The 19,985-nt window shown below is 49.3% G+C and overlaps 1 protein-coding gene across 2 annotated transcripts in view; it reads left to right on the forward strand.

Moving 5' to 3' along the window:
- The first annotated feature begins 15,323 nt into the window (after window positions 1-15,323).
- Window positions 15,324-19,985, forward strand: part of ELFN1 (extracellular leucine rich repeat and fibronectin type III domain containing 1) — a 255,809-nt gene continuing 251,147 nt past the window's right edge. Inside the window, exon 1 of one of the 2 annotated variants that reach the window (XM_081839697.1) lies at window positions 15,324-16,041. The gene's annotated coding sequence lies outside the window, so the exon portion shown is untranslated. The remainder of the gene's footprint in view (window positions 16,042-19,985) is intronic. The other variant, XM_081839695.1, reaches the window with a different exon arrangement.

Below are 19,985 nucleotides of genomic sequence, written 5' to 3' on the forward strand. Positions count from 1 at the left end.
TCCACCCGCGTCCCCGAGAGGGGGAATAGCACCCTTTAAAAAAAAGCTCTGCCATTCCCCCTTTTTTCTCTTCGTCCCTTTTCTCTAAATTCAAAAGACACCCCCCCCCCAGCGCACGAGCCTATCCATTCAGGAAGGTGCCTATGCATTGCCCAAAACGCCCAAGCACGTCTTCATCCTGGGGAACCAAATAGCTGTTGCCCACCCCACCCCCCGGGCTGAACTAACAAGGGGGGCAGCCCCTCTGTCTCCCCTCTCTCCTGATTACATCTAAATTGCATCTCTTGGCCTTCCTGCAGAAGTAGGTGGGGGCCTGACAGACGCACTGACACCTTCCCTCTCCCTGCTGCGCTCCCAGATAATTGGGTGAGGCAGCAAATGTTTTATTAACTGATTTCTCCCTCTTTCGCCTTGTTAGGCCTTTCTCTGAACCTGCTGTGTCAACAGTGGCTTTTCTTGAGCTGTAGAGAAGACCTGTCAGTCTGACGAATCCCGACTGTCACCCTGCATCCCCCCCCCTGACATCTTCTTAGCTGGTCTCTAATGGGGAGGCATCTTCCAAGCAATCGCTTTGTCTTTTTTATTCCTTCCTCTCTTTAATGCAATTAGCAGCATCTGTTTTGGATTTGACTAAATATAGGTTTAAAAGGCCACTCCGGAGCCCAGGCTCCTTTTCAGATGAATGCGTTGTGAAAGGCGGGCGGAGAAACACTTGTTTATTTTGCAGCCCTGTCTCGGATTTGTAAAGATGTTCTTCCCCGCGATAGACACTGCTCTTCTGGTGCGTTTGAGGAAAGGGGAAGAAAGACGTTTTCGTAGATACCTCTGTAGGCGCGGGATGCTGTTTGCGGTTTCTAAAGAAGGAAAAAGTATCTGAAATGCAAAGAGGGGGTGTGGTACCCAGCTCCCTAGACTCCCATTGAGCATTATGTTCATAATTTTTTAATTACAGATAGGTAGCCGTGTTGGTCTGCCATGGTCAAAACAAAATAAAAAAATTCCTTCCAGTAGCACCTTAAAGACCAACTGAGTTAGTTCTAGGTATGAGCTTTCGTGTGCATGCACACTTCTTCTGAAGAAGTGTGCATGCACACGAAAGCTCATACCTAGAACTAACTCAGTTGGTCTTTAAGGTGCTACTGGAAGGAATTTTTTTATATAATTTTTTAATGTTACTGGAAAAATCCGAGGGCTCCCTTGGACAAAAAGTAAAGACACCAACCAGAGTAAATTGGAGCAAATCAGCAGCCTGTAGGCTTGGCCTTTATTGACTGTTGCAACAGGGTGCTCCCCTCACTTGCAGGTGAGAGGAAAGACACAGAAAAATGGTGTGCAAGACCTTATAAAAACTTTTGAAATTCCCCTCCTCTAGGTCAAGCCCACCCCCAGAAACATCATGCATACATTACAGAAAGGAGGGGTTGAGGGAGGAGTTGTGGTGGTAACCTGAGTGTCCTGTCACCTGGCTGGTTCCCCCTTTCCCCCTCTCCATGAGTCATTTTCTGAAGACAAAAGGTAGTCGAAGTTTCCTGCCCCCTGAGGGAAGATCTTATCATTGTCCTTTGTTCCAGTCCATGCTGAATCCATTCCCATATGCATAGAATCATAGAATCATAGAGTTGGAAGAGACCACAAGGGCCAACCCCCTGCCAAGCAGGAAACACCATCAGAGCACTCCTGACATATGGTTGTCAAGCCTCTGCTTAAAGACCTCCAAAGAAGGAGACTCCACCACACTCCTTGGCAGCAAATTCCACTGTCGAACAGCTCTTACTGTCAGGAAGTTCTTTGTGATCTTGATTGTCTTCTGTCTAGCACCATCAGGGTTGGCATAGCAACTGGGCAGGGCTCCTGTGGATGTGCTGGGATGGTGAAGGGATTATGGTGCCCTGTATCAAACCTTCCCCATTTTGTAGTCCTTCCTTCATGGAGTAAAATAAAAGTAGAACAGTGCAAATCCGATGCATGGTTGATTTTCTATGAATTTATAACAGAAGTGTAGCGTATGTAGTGTGTGAGTGTGAGTGTGTGTGAAGTTTGTACAAACTGAATGATGGTGGGGGGGGGGTTCCTGCTACATTGAAAAATATCACTTTTATTGATTTTCCAATAAAAACAGCCAATCAAGATATCCGAACCATAATCCAATTTGAAATAATAAACTAAAATAAAGAAAACAACCAAATTGTAGTTCAAATTGTAATTATTAGTTTTTCCGGGCTACCCATAGTCTGGACCTCTGAAGCATATCTCCAAATCTTCATTCGTTGCTTTCATATTTTCCGCCTTCTGATCTTAACACTTTAAAGTTCTCCATCCCTGGCTATGCGATTCTCAGTCATGTCCAAAATCATATATCCTTTCATCCATCGAATACAGCTTTATTTGTAAATATATATTTTTTCAACTGTCTATTTAGCAGTGCAGCTTTTCCTGACTTCATTCCAATCTTCCAATCCGGACTGTTGTGCAAGTTTATCCTTTGAAGTTTAACGACGCAGCAACTCCCAAGTTGTTAAACCACTCCAATCCGGGCTGTTGTCCAAACCTTTCTTTTGAGATTTAATGACACAGTACCTTCCACATTGTTGAGTTGTTACTTAGATTGTTGGGCAGACTTTTTGCAATATTAGCATTATGTTCATAATTAACCATCCACCCACTGCAAACCAATATACTCTCCAGCAAAACAAAACAAAAGCCTTCCTAAAGCCTTCCTCCTCCTCCTCCTCCTCCTCCTCCTCCTCTTCTTCTTCTTCTTCTTCTTCTTCTTCTTCTTCTTCTTCTTCCTGTCGTACATTGGTTGTCTAATGCCTTGTGACTTGAACGTTTTGACTTCTGAACGCCGCAAACCCGGACGTGAATGTTCCAGTTTGCGGAAGTTTTTTGGAAACTGAACATCCGACGCAGTTTCCGCGGCTTCTGATTGAATGCAGGAAGCTCCTGAGGCCAGTCAGAAGCTGTGCCTTGGTTTTCAAATGTTTTCGGAAGTCAAACAGACTTCCAGAATGGATTCTGTTCCAGAACCAAGGTACAACTGTATTATGATTGTTACTGGGTGGTGCTGTGGGTTAAACCACAGAGCCTAGGACTTACCGATCAGAAGGTTGGCGGTTCGAATCCCCGTGACAGGGTGAGCTCCCATTGCTCGGTCCCTGCTCCTGCCAACCTAGCAGTTCGAAAGCACGTCAAAGTGCAAGTAGATAAATAGGTACCACTCTGGCAGGAAGGTAAACGGCGTTTCTGTGCGCTGCTCTGGTTCGCCAGAAATGGCTTAGTCATGCTGGCCACATGACCCGGAAGCTGTATGCCGGCTCCATCAGCCAATAAAGCGAGATGAGCACCACAACCCCAGAGTCGGCCATGACTGGACCTAATGGTTAGGGGTCCCTTTACCTTTACTACTTCTATTACTACTACAAATTCAGAGGAACAGGGTCTGCTTGAATGCATTTGTCCCAGTCATGTTGACTCTGGATAGAGGTGGATTTAGGGCATTGGGCGCAAAGCCTTGGGGGTGCTGCAGGGGGCGCCGCAACAATGACTCAGAATGGATCGTGAGAGGTGAAGGGGTGCTGAATTTTGGTGTCACACTGGGCACCACTGAAATTTGAGACCTCAAGATCCACCACTGCTCTGGAACAGACTTCTCTGCTTGCCCTCTGGATACGGAGGAGCCAATGGTTAGAGTGCTGGGCTAGGAGCTGAGAGACCAGGGTTCAAATCCCCACTGGGCCATGATGAAGCTCACCTTGGAACACTCACTGTCTCTCAGCCTAACCTACCTCACAGGGTTGTAGTGAGGGTGAAAGGAGGATGGGGAGAACCATGTATGCCACCTTGAGCTCCTTGGAGAAAAAGGTGGGATATCAGAGTAACAAATAATACGCAAATAAATTTGGAAGCCAAGCCTGATGAGGAACGGTTGAAGGAGCTGGGTATGTTTAGCCTGGAAAAGAGGAGATTGAGAGGTGATATGATCGTCATCTTCAAATATCTCAAGGGCTGTCATACGGAAGAGGGAACAAGCTTTTCCTGCTCTGGAGGCTAAGACTCAAACCAATGCCTTCAAGTTACAGGAAAGGAGATTCCGACTAAACTTCAGGAAGAACTTTCTGACAGTAAGAGGTTCTGCCTTCTGGAAGAAGGTACAGGGTTATAAAGACTAGGACTAGCCGCCTGAGAAACAGTTTCTATCCAAATGTGATTTTGGTTTTAAGATGAAACTGATGGACTACATGGAACTGGCGGAAATGACCGGTAGAATCCGAGACCAGGGGGAAGAAGAGTCGATGGAAGAAGATTGGAAAAAATTTAAAGTATATTTTAAAAAATATTGTAAAATTAATGAATGTTAGAAAGATGCTGGAGTGAATTTACATAGTCTTAGCAGAAAGGTTGTAAAGAATTAAGTTAAATTGGATTGTTAATGGGTTAAAGTGAAATATTCAAGGTTAAATTGTGTTAAGATAAATTTATGGAACAAAATCTGAGAAAGAGGGAAAGGACTTGCTGAAACAATTATGAATTAGAATACAAAAAGGGAGGCGTGAGGAAGTCAAGGAAATAAGTAAATGAAGTATAAAGATATGAAAATACTGGATGTTAGTGTTTTTTAAATGTTATTGTTATTGTTTAGTTGTATTGTTTTTCGTTTTTCGTTTTAGTATTGTATCTTCTTTATAGTTTTGAAGTATTGTAATTTTTTCTTTCTTTTTCCCTTATTATTATTATTGTCTGTTTTTCTTTTATTTGTAATTGTTAAACCTTAATAAATATTTTTTTTAAAAAAACCACAAATGTGATTTTGGTTTTAAACGCGGTGTAAGGAGTCTCTATGGGAGTGTATTGTATTTTCAAAATGGGGTATCAGAGTTTCTAGGGGGCTAACCATTATGGGATAGCTGGGATAGCAGGCTTGTTGGTTTTGAATGTCTTATGTAGATTTTTTTTTTTCAATTTCATTGTTCTCTATGGGACAATGACAATAAAGTTTATCGTATCATGTTTGACAGTGAAACAGACTCTCTCGGGAGGTTTTAGACTCTCCTTTATTTGAGGTTTTTAAGCAGAGGTTGGACTGCCATGGATGCTTTAGCTGTGATTCCTGCATGGCAGGGGGTTGGACTAGATGACCCTCAGGGTCCCTTCCAACTCTATGATTCTAAATAAATGGCCACTGTGAGAATGGGATGCTGTGCTGGATGGGCCGTTGGCCTGATCCTGCAGGCTCCGCTTATATTATTAAGGATGCCAGTGTTCCAACAACCAGCAAGACCTGCTCTTGGGATATAAGCCTTGTGTTGTGCTCTGTTTGAGCCGGTTGCTTCTTCCCCCTTGCCCAAGGGGCTACTGGATCCGTGGGTCTGGTTGGGGCCTCCTGCCTCTTCCTGCGCTCTCCTTGCAACCTGCCCCCTTCTCTTGTTGTTTAGTCGTTTAGTCGTGTCCGACTCTTCGGGACCCCATGGACCAGAGCACACCAGGCACTCCTGTCTTCCACTGCCTCCTGCTGTTTGGTCAAACTCATGCTGGTAGCTTCGAGAACACTGTCCAACCATCTCGTCCTCTGTCGTCCCCTTCTCCTTGTGCCCTCCATCTTTCCCAACATCAGGGTCTTTTCCAGGAAGTCTTCTCTTCTCATTAGGTGGCCAAAGTATTGGAGCCTCAGCTTCACGATCTGTCCTTCCAGTGAGCACTCAGGGCTGATTTCCTTCAGAATGGATAGGTTTGATCTTCTTGCAGTCCATGGGACTCTCAAGAGTCTTCTCCAGCACCAGAATTCAAAAGCATCAATTCTTCGGTGATCAGCCTTCTTTATGGTCCAGCTCTCACTTCCATACATCACTACTGGGAAAACCAGAGCTTTTACTCTATGGACCTTTGTTGGCAAGGTGATGTCTCTACTTTAAGATGCTGTCTTAAGATGATGCCCTTCATGGATTACTGCCTTGCTGTGGTGAAGGGGCTTGAATAACTCAGAGAAGCTATGAACTATGCCGAGCAGGGCACCCAAGATGAACAGGTCATAGTGGAGAGTTTGGACCAAACGTGATCCACCTGGAGGAGGAACCGGCAAGCCAGTCCAGTATCCCTGCCAAGAAAACTCCATGGACAAAGTCAACAGGCCCCCTTCTCTACCACTGACTTAATCCCTTCTTTTCACCACTGGCCTTTGCCACATGCCCAGCCAGGACTCTGTGATGCTGCCCGCTGCCCACTGCGTCCAACTGACCTAAATGCAGTGTCTCCCCTGCCTGCCAATCACTGTATGGCAAGTTCTCGCTTGGGCCGTGTGGAAATGCCCTTCCAAGGCCTGTGTTATTAAGGTAAATAAGTAAAAAATCTGGGTTGCCAGCTGTCACTTGGAGATGCGCCAGCACTGCGCTTGCTCTCATGATGTATCTCAGTTCTGGTCGGCCATGATGGCTATTCCCTGCCTCCACAGGTGGAGACAGAAATGCTGTGGGAGCCGGTTGAAGCTAAATCCTTCGAAGACAGAGGTCCTCTGGCTGGGTCAGGATGATATGGGATTGGGGGGTGGGCAACTCCCATCTCTTGCAGGGGCGCAATTAGTGCCAGCACCGTCCATTAAGAGTGTGATGGCCTGGGATTCCGATTCAGAGGATGAACCAGTGGAATCCCAGCCTGCACAGGAGTCCCCGCCTCCAGGGCCGGCTGAACTGGGGCAAGGCCTAGATGCTGAAGAGCCTGCACCTGTGGCAGAGCACCAGGAGCTGGCCCCAGGTGAATCCCTTCTGGCCCCAGAGGGGCCTGAGGACTCAGTGGCTACAGGTGAGCCTCCTCCAGGGCCCAGTAACCCTTCGGCCTCTCCTGATCTGCAGAGGCTTAGGGCAGAGAGGCGAAGGGAACTGGTTGCTCCCAGGAGGAGTGCTCGCCTTAAGGCCAGAGGAGGCGGGGCTCCTGGGGGCCGGGACCGCCCCTGGCCTTAGAAGAGGATAAAAGCCCAGTCAGCCCGGTCCCAGGTTGCGGGAGCAACGTCGTTGTTGGCTTCGGACCTTCCTGTGTTCCTGTTCCCTGCTCGGCCTCCTGTTCCAGCGTTCCTGTACCCCGCCCGGCTCTCCGCCTCGGACCTCGCCCCTCTTCGTGTGGACTCTGCTTACACCCACGGTACCTTACCCCCGGGACCAGCACAAAGAGTTTGGTGTAATCTTCGACACCTCCCTTTCCATGGAGGTGCAGATTGCAGCTATAACAAAGGCAGCATTTTTCCATCTCCACCAAGCTAAGCAGTTGGCTCCTTACCTCTCTCGCCCTGACCTAGCCACTGTGATCCACGCGACGGTCACCTCCAGACTGGATTATTGTAACTCGCTCTACGTGGGGCTGCCCTTGAGACTGACCCAGAAATTCCAGCGGGTGCAGAATGCTGTGGCGAGACTCCTTATGGGGTCTTCGCTGCGAGATCACATTCATCTGGTACTATACCAGCTGCACTGGCTCCCGATGGAGTACAGGATCAGGTTTAAGGTGCTGGTTTTAACCTTTAAAGCCCTATACGGCCTAGGACCCTCGTACCTACAGGACTGCCTCTCCTGGTATGTCCCACGGAGGACCTTACGGTCTTCAAATAAAAACATCTTGAAGGTCCGAGGCCACAGAGAGGTTGGCTGGCTTCAATAGAGCCAGGGCTTTTTTGGCTGTGGCCCCAATCTGGTGGAACGCTCTGTCATAAGAGACCAGGGCCCTGCAGGACTTGACATCTTTCTGCAGGGCCTGCAAGACAGAGTTATTCCACCTTTGGCCAAGGCACAGCCTGACCCCCTCCTTCTGTAATCCTCATAGAACTCTAGCCCAATGGTTGCCATTAATTTGATTCTGAACTGATTTTAGAATGAATTGATTTTAGAATGTATTTCAATTAATTGATTGTGATTTTATGTAAACTGTGTTACTTTTACTGTTGTTAGCTGCTCTGAGCTGGGGAGGGTGGGATATAAATAAAAAATTATTATTATTATTATTATTATTATTATTATTATTATTATTCTGAAGACCAGTTGTTGGAAAATGCAGGAGGGGAGAGGGCTCTTGTGCTTGAATCCTGCTCGCTAGTTTCTCAATAGAGGCGTCTGGTTGGCCGCTGTGAGGACAGGATGATTCTATGATTCTATGATTCTATTCTATGATTCTAGGATGCTGGAATAGATGTTCTTCTGTTTTATTTTCCTTCCTTTCCCTGCTGTCTTTTTTTGGTGGGTTGCGTATGTCCAGTTTACTGGGGGATACATAACCCCAGGAGCATCTCAGCCGTTGTTTACATCCCAGTGACTATTCTGAGTCCCTCTTATTTTAGGACTGAGATTAATGCTCTAAAACACATAACTCTGCTCTGAATGCATTTCTGAAGATTTATTTCTATGCCTCCTGGAGTCGCCTCCAAAATATACATGAGAATGCCAGATCATTACTTTCCTAAAATGATAAGAGTAATGGAGAGGAAAGAAACCTTTTATTCTTAAATTCAAATGCCCATTAAGCGCTACACTTTTTATCCTGGCTCCAAGTTCTCTGTAGTCGTGTTTGCTGCTGTATCTCAACCCATACAAATAAGCCCAAATGAAAATATGTGCGATCGGGGAAATGGGTGGGGGGCAATTATTCATGGGAATTCTCTCTCGGCTAATCCCAGCTTTATTTCCACCGCTGAGTGACAGAGATTCCTTTTGTCACTTCACAGCAGCGAGAATACAGAACAGGGAAATTTCTGGGCCGGATATTCTGATCCGACCTTATCAATGCAGATTTACCTTTCAGAAATAAATGCCGGCATGTGAATGAATGCGAGTTCATGCTCTTTTCTATTGGGATGCAATCTGCTGATTCAGAGGCGCGCAGAAACCACCCACCTACTTTTCTTTATTGCATGAAACTCTTGTCTAATAGCAAAACAACCCTTGGAAGCAAAATCTCCTTCTGCATTAAGGCCCTCTACTCTGGCTCCCCCAAAGCCAGGGCCATCGAATGGTCTGGTTTTCAAACGAATACTTCACATGAAACCAACCTAACCCGGTCCATCAGCCAAAGAATGAATGTAGAAGCCACAGGGAGCATGCTTCAATGTTCCTTTCCAGGAAGAACATGTACAACAACTTTGTAATTAAGAACTGGTGCCCAGGTTTACTGCTGTTTTTTTTTTTTAAAAAGCTTCCTCTCTCTCTCTCTGTCCCTTTTCCTGCTATGTTTGATTTATTTTACTTCTAACCTGCTTTAGATTCAAATGACTTGCAAAGCGGCTTACAAAAAAATGAATGGCAATAATATATAATAGAACATCACAGATATAGAACAAGTAACAAGCCGAATTAAACAATGACAAACTGCCGGTAAAACAATTGCAATCCATAAAAGTCTATTCATAAACAATGACAAAAATAAGCTAAACATCACAATTACAACAGAAGTCATATTACAGAATTAACGAAGTACTACAGAATTCATAACCTATAAAACAATATTAACTGCACAAACAAAAAAGCAACCAAAAAGTAAACTTAGCACTGTTGAATTCACACACACACACACACACACACACACACACACACACACACACACTCCACACACCCATCACTCATTAAAATACCCATACAAATAAAGCCCATGGCAGCAACTCCCTTCTGAAGTTTCCATGGGCTGGAGGTGGGGCAGCTGAGGGGAAACCAAATGACAAAGTCGCAGTTCTTGATCTGGAAACAGCTCCCTTCTGAAGGCTCCTAGAGGGCTGGAGGGTGCAGCAAGGCAGGTGGGCAAAGCCAGCACAAAATCTCCCTCCCCTGTTCTGACTTTTAGATTATAAATCTGAAGGCAAGGGCCATCCTCTTATCAAATGTGATAAGCCACTCTCAGAGAAGTGCTTTGGCTGAAGCATGGAGTAAAAAAATACTTTAGATTCATATACTTGAATGTGTCAAAAAGCTGCCCAAGGGATCTTTGAAGTTGCTTTGTGCGGAGCCAGCCCATTGGTCCATCTGGACTCCAGGGGTTGAGGGACCTGTGGCTTCCAAGATGCTCTTAGACTCCATCTCTGGCCATTGGCCATATTACATGGAGCTGATGGGATGTGGAGTCCAACAGCATCCAGAGAGCCACAAATTCCCCACTCCCAGTAAACTCTTACTGGCAGTTGACCTTCAATATCTCTGCCAGACATATTTCCAAACTCTGCTACCTAAAATAATTCTAAGATAAGAATGGGGTAATCTGTGACTCTCCAGGTGTTACCTGAACTTCAGCTCCTATCAGCCAGCATGAATGGTCAAGGCTGAAGGGAGTTGGAGCCCAGAAACATCTGGAGAAGTTCTCCATTCCTGCTAAAGTGGAATGCAGAGACAATGTGGTGTCATGATTAGAGGTGTGATGGCCTGGGATTCGACTTGGATGCTGAACCTGAGGGATCCCAGCCTGCACAGGATTCCCCCACCTCCAGAACCAGCTGAGCCAGGGCTGGGGCATGAGCCTGAAGGGTCCTCACCTGTGCTGGATCCTCAGGTGCAGGCACCAGCTGAGTCTGCTCTGGCTCCTGAGGTGATGGAGGACCCATTGCCTGCAGGTGCTCCACTCTCAGCCCCGTCAGGGGAAGCTGAGGTTGCCTCTGGGTCTGGTAACCCTCCAGCCTCTCCTGAGTTGCAGAGGCTCAGGGCAGAGAGGCGGAGGGAACTAAGTTCCCGCAGGAGGAGTGCTCGTCTCCAGGCCAGGAGAGGTGAGTCACCAGAGGATCGAGGCTGCCCAATGCCTCGGGGCAGATAAAAGCCGGCCAGCTCCAGTCCCAAGTTGTGGGAGCAACATGGTTGGCTGCTAGTTCCTGCCTGAACCCTGTCCTGCTTTCCTGCCTGGGCTCCTGACCCGCCCTGGCTCCCTGCTACTACGGACTGCCTCCACATTGCACCTTGGACCTCGCCTCTCGGGTAACCCAGGGGACCAGCACAAGAGGGTTTGACCAGGACCTATGGAACCAGGGTTCAAATTTCCACTTGGCCATGGAGCTCTCACTGGGTGACTTTGAAAGCCAGTCACTGCCACTTGGCCTAACCTACCTCACAGGGTTGTTGAGAGGATTAAATGAGGAAGGTAGGGAAGAACAATGTGCCCAACCTTGAACACTTTGGAGTAAAAGGTGGGATGCCAGTACAAACAAACAAACAAAAGCACGGGTCTAAAGGAGCTGTCCAGGATTTGAGTTCTGAAATACTCATTCTGCTGAAAACACACGACCATCTGTTTGAAACCTTCTTCCACCACCTGTGTTGTAATGAGCTTACTGAACTTCTCGAAGGAAGGTCCTCTGGGAAGGAAGGATTGTAAGTGAATGGGGTGGGTGGGAGAGATAATAATACACCCTTCAAAAAGTCTGCCTATTTATCCTGCTCTATTTCAACCTCTCCCCTCGTGGTGTAAAAATTGGAGTTCTTAAATTTAACATCCAAAACACTGCAAACAGCATTAAAAATTTACTCCCTCCTAAACAGGGCTGGGGCAAAGCACCTTTGGGGAAATCACTGAGCCCCCCCCCACCAACACCCCCGCTTCCTCCCTCCCTGCAACCTCACTCAAGAATCTGCTCTCTTGAGCTCCTCTGCCAGGCTACAAATAGCTTCTTTAAAAAGTGTTGACCCTGACTGCAGTATTATTTGCAGAAAATACCGTATTTTTCGCCCTATAGGACGCACTTTCCCCCCTCCAAAAATGAAGGGGAAATGTGTGTGCGTCCTATGCGGTGAATGCAGGCTTTCGCTGAAGCCTGGAGAGTGAGAGGGGTCGGTGCGCACTGACCCCTCTCACTCTCCAGGCTTGGCGCAGCTCTCCGCAAGGCGCGGGAGCCCGGCACTGCGCTCCCGCAGCTTGCGGAGAGTTGTCTGCATGCTGAAGCCTGCACGCACTGAGCTCAGCATGCCCAGGCTTCGTGCAGCTCTCCGCTAGGCGTGGGAGCCCGGTGCTGGGCTCCTGCGGCTTGCGGAGAGTTGCCTGTTCTGGGGGCTGGGGTCGGGGGAAGCTCGGGCTTCCCCAGCCCCAGCCCCGCACCTGGGGGGGAATAATTCCCCCCCTTTATTCCCCCCCCAAAAAAACTAGATGTGCCTTATGGGATGGTGCGTCCCATAGGGCGAAAAATACGGTAACTTCTAGGGAACACCTGATCTCAGACAAATCCATGACCAGAAGGCCTGTAGCTCAGAGGCAAAACATCTGCTTTGTGGGAATGTTCAGGGTGGCAGAAAAGGATATATTGTTTATTAATGTCCTTCCTAACTTGCGCTAGCAAGTGCCTTTACTTAGCAGAGTTTACATTCCCCTTCTCACACACAGCAGAAAACTAGTTGCAAACTCGTGTGAGTTCCTTAAGGCAATACGCAATTCAATCTGGCTTGTCCAGATTGAAATGTGTTCTAATATTTTCCTGGCAAGACCCCTTGAATCCCTCCTAAAAGAATAAAGACACCACAGTCCTATTCATCAGCAATAAAAAGAAAGGCTTAAAGGCTTTTAAGGCTTAAAGTTACAAGCATATACAAACAGGTTTGTCCCATGTGTGGGCTGACCTAGTGACTGCAGCTAGCAGTCTGAGAAGTTTGCAGGACGAAAGGAAGATGGAAAAGAAAGAGAGTGGCTGCATGGCTTTTCCTTTTACACGCCCACCCACTAGTCCCATGCAAGGAAGGATGCTCCAGGCCAGGAGGAACAGGAAGTTTCGACTGGCTGGACCAAACATTCCCCTGCATGTCCACTCTAGGAAAACAAGGAATGTTGAACTTGACTGCTCTCAGTGGATTACATTCCACATGCTTTGTATGCAGAAGGTCCCAGGTTCATTCCCTGGCATGTTCAGGTACGGGTGGAAGAGACTTCTGGAGAGCCTCTACCCATTATTGAGTAAACAATACTGAGCTGGATGAACCAGTGATCTGACTCACTACAAAGTATTTCCCATGTTCCTACGACTAGCAGCAGCTTCTCTCTAGGAATTCAGGTAGTGTGCCTCTTATCCCTACCTAGACATGCCAGGCATTAAACCTTTACATGCAAAGAACATGCTCTTCCACTGAGCTATGGCCCTTTTGCCCTGTGCTCAAATAAACTTTATTATGCTCAGGCTCAAGCAGCTGAAGTGGTGCAGGGGTCTGATAAAGGGAGGGGGGAAAGGCAAGGAGAATGGCCAAGAGGTCAGCGCATATTGTCTTTGAGAAAAAGCCAACAGATGAATAAATGGGCGGGGGTGAGGGTAGTTTAGAGAAAGGAAAGGTGGGAATCATATTTATTCTCAGTGAAACTGACTGGCTTCTCCAAAAGCACAGATAATCTGTGGAACTCACTGCCACAAGATGGCTTCAAGGTCGGGGAGTTAGAGGCATTCATGGAGAAAGAGGAATGTAGGAGGGCAGGAGAGAGAATGTCTGTCAACACAATGCCTATGACAGCCCTGACAGCTAAATTGAACCTCCCAGTTCAAAGGATGGACATCACCGGGTGAGGGTTGTACCACTTGGGTGAGGGCTACTCCCTCCACGTCCTACCTGTGGGCTTCCTGGAGAACCTAGTTGGCCATTGAGAGAAGTGAGGTGCTAGACTCTCAGGCTGATCTCATTTCTTATATTCTTAGCTGTTTATTTCTGAATACCAGCTGAGGGCATCAAGGCATCTAGTCCTGCCCTGTGGGAAGCAGGATGCTGAATTTGTTGCCGGGCCTTGGGCCTCTTCTGATGTTCTTAAGATACCGGAAGGAGTGGTTTATCAGGAGAACTGTTGGATAGGTCCGTGTGCCCCAGTGCTTTGCCTTCGGCGGCTCATAAACGTAGTCCCATGGAAGACAAGAGACGGGAAGATATACAGATTGAATAATGTAGCTTACGCAAGACTATCGATTATATTTGTCTATGTATTATTCAAACGATTGACTCACCCAGGCCAGAATACAGGGGCATAGCCAGTGCTTGCTCAGTGGTGCTCAGAGAATTGTAGTTAACTTTATCTCGCGCCCTCACCTTGATAACTTGCAACCAGATTCTTCCACTGCCCCTCAGCTGCTCCTGTCGGCCCCCCTCCCCCCATCGAGAGCTATCGGCTCCTCTGCCCGCTTCCTGCAAATCGTCGTCCGCAGAAGCTCCTAGCGATGAATCAGAGCGTTTCCTTAGCGTGTTACTTAAACAACCACTCCTTTGATTTTGCGAGCTTACTAAGGGCGGCTGGGCTGAGTAGGAGCCCGGAGAGGCGGAATCAGGACCCTCTAAACCACGGATGGGGAAACCTATAACACCCACCTCTAGGTATTACTGAACTCCCAGGCAGCATGACCAGTGGTCAGGGATGACGATGGCACTCTAAGAACGTTTGGAGGACCACAAGGGGTCCCCATCCTTTCCCTCAGAATCAAGAAGTGGTTCAACTTCTGTAACACTCTTGCTGAGCATCTCCCTCTCCCTCGCTCCCTCCCTCCCTCCCTCCCTCCCTCCCTCCTCCCCTCCCCTCCCCTCCCCCCTCTCTCTCTCTCTCACAAGCACACAAATATAAGAAGTGAAATGCTACCGGAAGATATTTGCATACAAATAGCTAAAGATGGTTCTTTAATAGGGACCGACGGCCGACTCGCTAAAGAGGCCTCTAGGGGGCTGTGGGCTTTTACCTTCGACACAGAGGAAGCAGCGTGGGTTTTTTGGAGTGGGGGGCTGGCGGCAGAGTGATGGATACAAAGGTGCCATGTTTTCGTAAGCGGGGTGGGTGGGTGCATTATTCCCTGTTAAAGACCAGCACTGTATCTGCCGGCTCCCCTCCCATCTTGAATGAATGGAAAGAGATGTGCGTAAAGTTTCCTTCAAGAAATTTTCCCAGGAAGTAAGCGATTTAAAAGCGCGTGTGTGAGTGCGCGCGCGTGCACTGCCTCCCTCAGTCTATTGTTTCCTTTTCCCTATTCCTCCCCCACATCCTCAATATTCAGCTGGAGAGAGATCGAAGGCCTGGCTGAAGAATCTTTTAAAAAATGTAATAATCCAAGTTTGCAGCGGTTCTTTGTTGGAGTGACTGATACAATAGGGGAAGGAAGGAAGGAAGGAAGGAAGGAAGGAAGGAAGGAAGGAAGGACGGGGGGGTCGCGGATTGGGGGAGGGGGGTTTCCCCGTGGAAGGCGATTTGCTCGCTGGCTCCGCTGCCGCCTCCCGTTGACGGCTCGGTTCTCCTCGCCAAACAATCAGCTCAGAGACACTTCGAAGGCTTTAACTTCCATTGGATCTCCCCGGCGAAGGAGCTGCACACACCCTCTTCTTCCTCCCCTCCCCTTCCACCCACCCATCCATTCACACACACACACACACACACACACACACACACACACGAGTCTCTCTTCAGCCCCTCCCTCCTCCCCACCGCCTTCCCACTCGGTGGACTCTTACATTAAACCTTTGATCGGGCTTGCAACCAGACGGAATCTCTCGCTCGCTCTTCCCTCTGCCTGACTCTCTCGGTAAGCGGCGGCCGTCCCCTCCCCCTTGGGGCCTCTCCAGCAGCAAAAGAAGAGAGAAAGAAGAAGAACTGAGAGGAGGAGGGAAGAAAGGCTGGCTGCCCCCCCCTCCAGCTCTGATCTCCCCCCGCCCCACCCTCAGCGTCTCCCGGGAATCCTTCAAGGCAGAGGCGGCGCTCCGGGATCCACAGACTGGTCGGGCTCCTTCGCTTCGCCTCGGACCGGGATGGTGGCGAGCTCTCCGCCGGCTCCTTGACGCAGTGAGGGCGGCCGAAGGGAGAAGCTGCGGCTCTCGCTCCTTCTCTCTCTCTCTCTTTCAGGCCGCCAAAGGATTTGTCTGAGGAGGAGGGGGGCAGAGAGAGGCTGCCTGCCGGGAGAGGACGCTTGGGGAGGGGAGCTGAGAGAGAGAGGGAGCGCGCAAGAGAGCGAGCGAGCGAGCAAAGAGGCGGAGGCGCAGCACCGGAGAGCGAGCGAGCAAGCGAGGCTGGCCGCCCATCGGGTCCTCCCAGTCGTGTTTCAAGAGGGCGTCGGGGCTGGGAAGCCGCTCCTTTCCTTCTTCCTTCCATGCCGGAGGCAGGTAGGTAAGCCTGGCGGGGGGCGAAGCTCCGGCTTCAGCTCGGAAGGTGTGTGTGTGTGTGTGTATATATATATATATATATATATATATATATAGCTCGTCTTTCTCTCTCCCCCCCCCCTTCACCGGCGCCGCAATAGCTGAACGGGAGATGTCAACCGCTAGGATTATGAGTAGTATTGCCTTAAGCAGAGAGGAGGGGTGCAGGATGGGCCCCCCGTGGATCTCTTCTCTGCCAGATCGTGAGCCTTCTGCATCAGTTGAGCCTGAGGGGCGCACGCCGCCCAAACCCACCTACTCTAGGCATTCATTTGCAGATTGAAACACGCACAAACAGCACACACACCATCTTCAGCCTCCAGCCACTTCTGTTCCTTGCCCTGGATTCTCTCTCCCCCCCCCCCAATCATCCCGTGACAGATGTTTCCAGTGCTAAGCCTTTCTGTGCATCTCCCCCACTCCCAGCCCGAACCTTTCCTAGACGCTCCATGTGCTGGGGGTGGAATAAAGGGTTCGGGGTCCCCCGCAACCTCTCCTCTCCTTCTGGGTCCAAACTTGCCTCCTTGGACACACAAGCTGGGAAGGTGGCGCCTGACTCCCTGCGGGTGGCCCAAAACTTTTCTGCGCCGCGCCGTGGGCTGGTTGGGACATTGGGGTGCAGGGCGGCTCTGGGTGCAGCTGGGGCGAGCTAGGAGCTTAACCAAGGCTCCCCACTCCTCCCCACCCCACTCCCCGGAGGGGACCAGAGGAGAGGGAGGGAGGAGCTGCTCTGTAGGTGCTGGCACCCAAGCGCGCAGAGACTCTTCGCGAAGTGGGCCTGTTTCAGCACCAGCGGGGAGCGGACAGCTCCCCGATGCGAATAAAAGACTCCGCCGTTCTCGACCGCTCTCCCAATTTCTCTTAAAGGTAGTTCACTTTAATTCCCACAGTACAAATATTTCACTTTTCTCCTTTCTCGTTCTTGCTTTCGACGCCCACCCTTCTTCTCTTGGCGTCCGGTTCCCCCATTCTAAGTCCTCAAGTAGCCTCGTCACTTAATGGGAAGTTAATGCAACTGTTGCGGGGGGGTGGACGGGGGACGACGAACCGTCCTGCCCCCCAGCTAACCTTGCAATCCCGGTGTCTCTGGAAAGGGGAAGGAACCGGCTAGATCGAGGCACCACTGCCGGTTTCGTCTACAACTCAAAGGCATCGGGACTGTCGGACGTAACAGTTCGACCCAGGTTTCAGTCCGGAATCAAAAAATTGCTGGGTGGATGAGACGTCCTCGGTTGGTCGGTGGGGAGGGGGTTCCTAAGGTTGTTGCTCACGGGCGTCTGTCCTAGAAAGTCGGGAGGGTACTGGTGGTTAAAGAAAGAAGAAGAGGAAGTGTTCCTAGGGCGAAGGAGGCCCCCGCAAGTATGTGTGTTTCTTTGCCCGGGCGACTGGCTCCGAACCGTCGCTTGAAATCTCCCTGACAGGTTAACTTGCGCCTTGGATAAAGCTGTTTACTGGTGGCTGTAGAACTTGTCGAAAATGATTAATGACCCTGATTGTCAAAGTGGAGAGAGAGAGAGAGAGACCAAGAGCATGAGGCACTCCCAGAGCTTAGCTCTCGAGTCCTATCGGCTAGATTTCCCGGGTCTGAAGGCTCACGAGGCCATCTCCTTCCTTGAAGCTAAGCCGCTCTCGTTCTGGCCAGTGTCTGGATGAGGGGGAACCAGGAGACCACATGCACGTCGTCTTGAGTTTCAGGACTGGAGAAAGGCAGGGTATAAATGGAGGAAAGATAATGATAATAGTAGTAGTAGTAACAATGTATTTTGCTTTAGATTTTTTTAAAAAATTCTTTAATGGACTTTCCTTGATTAGCATCAGGCTTTAACTTCACCTATGGCTGTGCTCCGGAACCTGATCCAACACGAAAAACAAGCCCCCACCCCAATGTTGTGTCACCGACAATGGATAGCCAGACACTTCTGGAAAGCTCATAGGAGGGCATGGACAGACCCCCTCCCCCGCTCTCTCTGTCTCTCCGCCCCACTCCGCCCGCAGACTTTGAACGCAAACGTTTCCTTTCTCTCTGAGAGCTCTGTCCTCCAGGAATGTTTAGGTTCCAAGCTAATCTTGCTTAGGAATGTAGTAACTCCAGGTCTGTGTGTCTCTGAGCAGGTACAGTGTGAATCGCGCTCCTTGCCGAGTAAGCCAGGTGACTGAACCGAGTTGGGTCGAATACGGGGGGGGGGGGTTTAAAGCCACTAGAAAAAGCTTCCAAAGGATGGAGAAGTACACTCGGTGTGGAAATTAACGACTGACCTATATTCATTCATTTCCACCCCGCTCCAACCGCCATCCGCAGATGGCCAGTCAGCCTCGATCCACAATCCGTTTAAGCTTCAACCTTTCTCAAGCCACTTCATTCCCCATGAATGAATGAATGGATGAAGCGGCTCAAGAATCGGGCTTGTGTCCCAGGATCGCTGCTTTCCTGGCCGTTCAGAGGACTGCTCACTCCCCTCACCTTGGCAACTTGCTGTGAGCTCAAGGTGTTCCCATACAACACTCCTCACGCGCCCTTAAAAAAACAACAACCCAAAACAAAATAAATAAATAAATTTAATTTATTTAAATAAATAAATATGGGCTTCCTTTTTGCAGTCGACCCGACACACACCTCGTTTTGATTAAATTCCCCTGTACTGTAGGTCATGTTACACTCTGGATCACGGCCTTGTTCACCCCCATCATCCGCTTTAAATGCTTCGAAGTCTTACTTCTTCCCTTGCTTAAAAATGTGGCAAGAGCCGGCCCTGCTGCGCATGAGCACCGCCTCCCCCCTCCCTCCCCAGTCTGCTGAATGGAGGCCTGGACATCTGCCCCAAAGTCCGGCCCTAACGGCCCCGCTAGCTAAGAAACGCGCGCACAGACCTCCTTCTGCCGCTCTCTTTCCAGTCCAGAGACGGGCTTCACATCCTCTCCTGCGTACGTCGAGCCAGCAATATGCAGAGCTGATTGAAACGAGGCCAGAGGAGAGTTATAGCCTGTTTAAAAGAAGAAGAAGAAAAAGCACAGATAGATATTTTTAAATCCTCTCTCGTCCTTGGCAAAGTTTCCCCTTTCCCCTAATCGATTCTGCTGGGGGTGGTGAAATCGTGCCGAAGGAGAGAGGGGTTCTTGGTGATGATGGACGGTCCAAAGTTGAGACACGGACAGCTGGACAGCCCCCGATTGGGTCCGGTGGCTCCCGGGTGCGTTTTATATCTCCCTCTAAATGTCTTGCGTGTGGTGGGTTCTCGGTTGTTGCCCAAATACATATATATGATATCTATACATTGGCGTACGATGCTTAGCCGGTGTCTGTATTGCAGCTTTAATTAAAATGACAGATGTTGCCGTAGAGTTGCACAGAATTAATGATAAACACAGAGGAACCTGCCAATCAAGGCGGCTATTGTTCGACATCCAGCGGAGCTTTTGCCAAAGATCCTTGATTGCATTTGAATGAAGTCGAGCCAACAGGGCGGCCTACCCAAGCCCACCCCCCAGCTGGGCTGCAAAAGGCTGGCAGAAACGGGAAATGGAGAGGGAGGGAAACGCTGCCCTCTTTCCCTCGCGCCCCAGAACATATGGGGGAGAGAGATTGAGAGAGAGAGAGAGACCAGCTTATTACACCGTGGCTACGAGTCTGTCTGGTTGACTCGCCCTGGACTCGCAAGGCACGCGCAGCAGCGGGCCGCCAGTTGCACAGATGGACAGCTTCGTATGTGTTCAGCTGTGCCACAGATTGCATCCCATAGAACTTAGTGATTCCGTCATCCTCCAAAGAGTGCAGAGCCAATGGGTTCTGCAAAGGCTTCCGTTGAATTCAGGAAATGGACGTAGCTCGGCGATAGAGCGTCTGCTGGGCATGCAGAAAGTTGCAGGTTCGAGCCTATCTCCAGGTAGTTCTCGGAGAGGACCTCGCCTGAG

The sequence above is a fragment of the Podarcis erhardii genome (assembly GCF_964252035.2).
Source record: "Podarcis erhardii genome assembly, chromosome: 14".
In the NCBI taxonomy this organism is placed as follows: domain Eukaryota; kingdom Metazoa; phylum Chordata; class Lepidosauria; order Squamata; family Lacertidae; genus Podarcis; species Podarcis erhardii.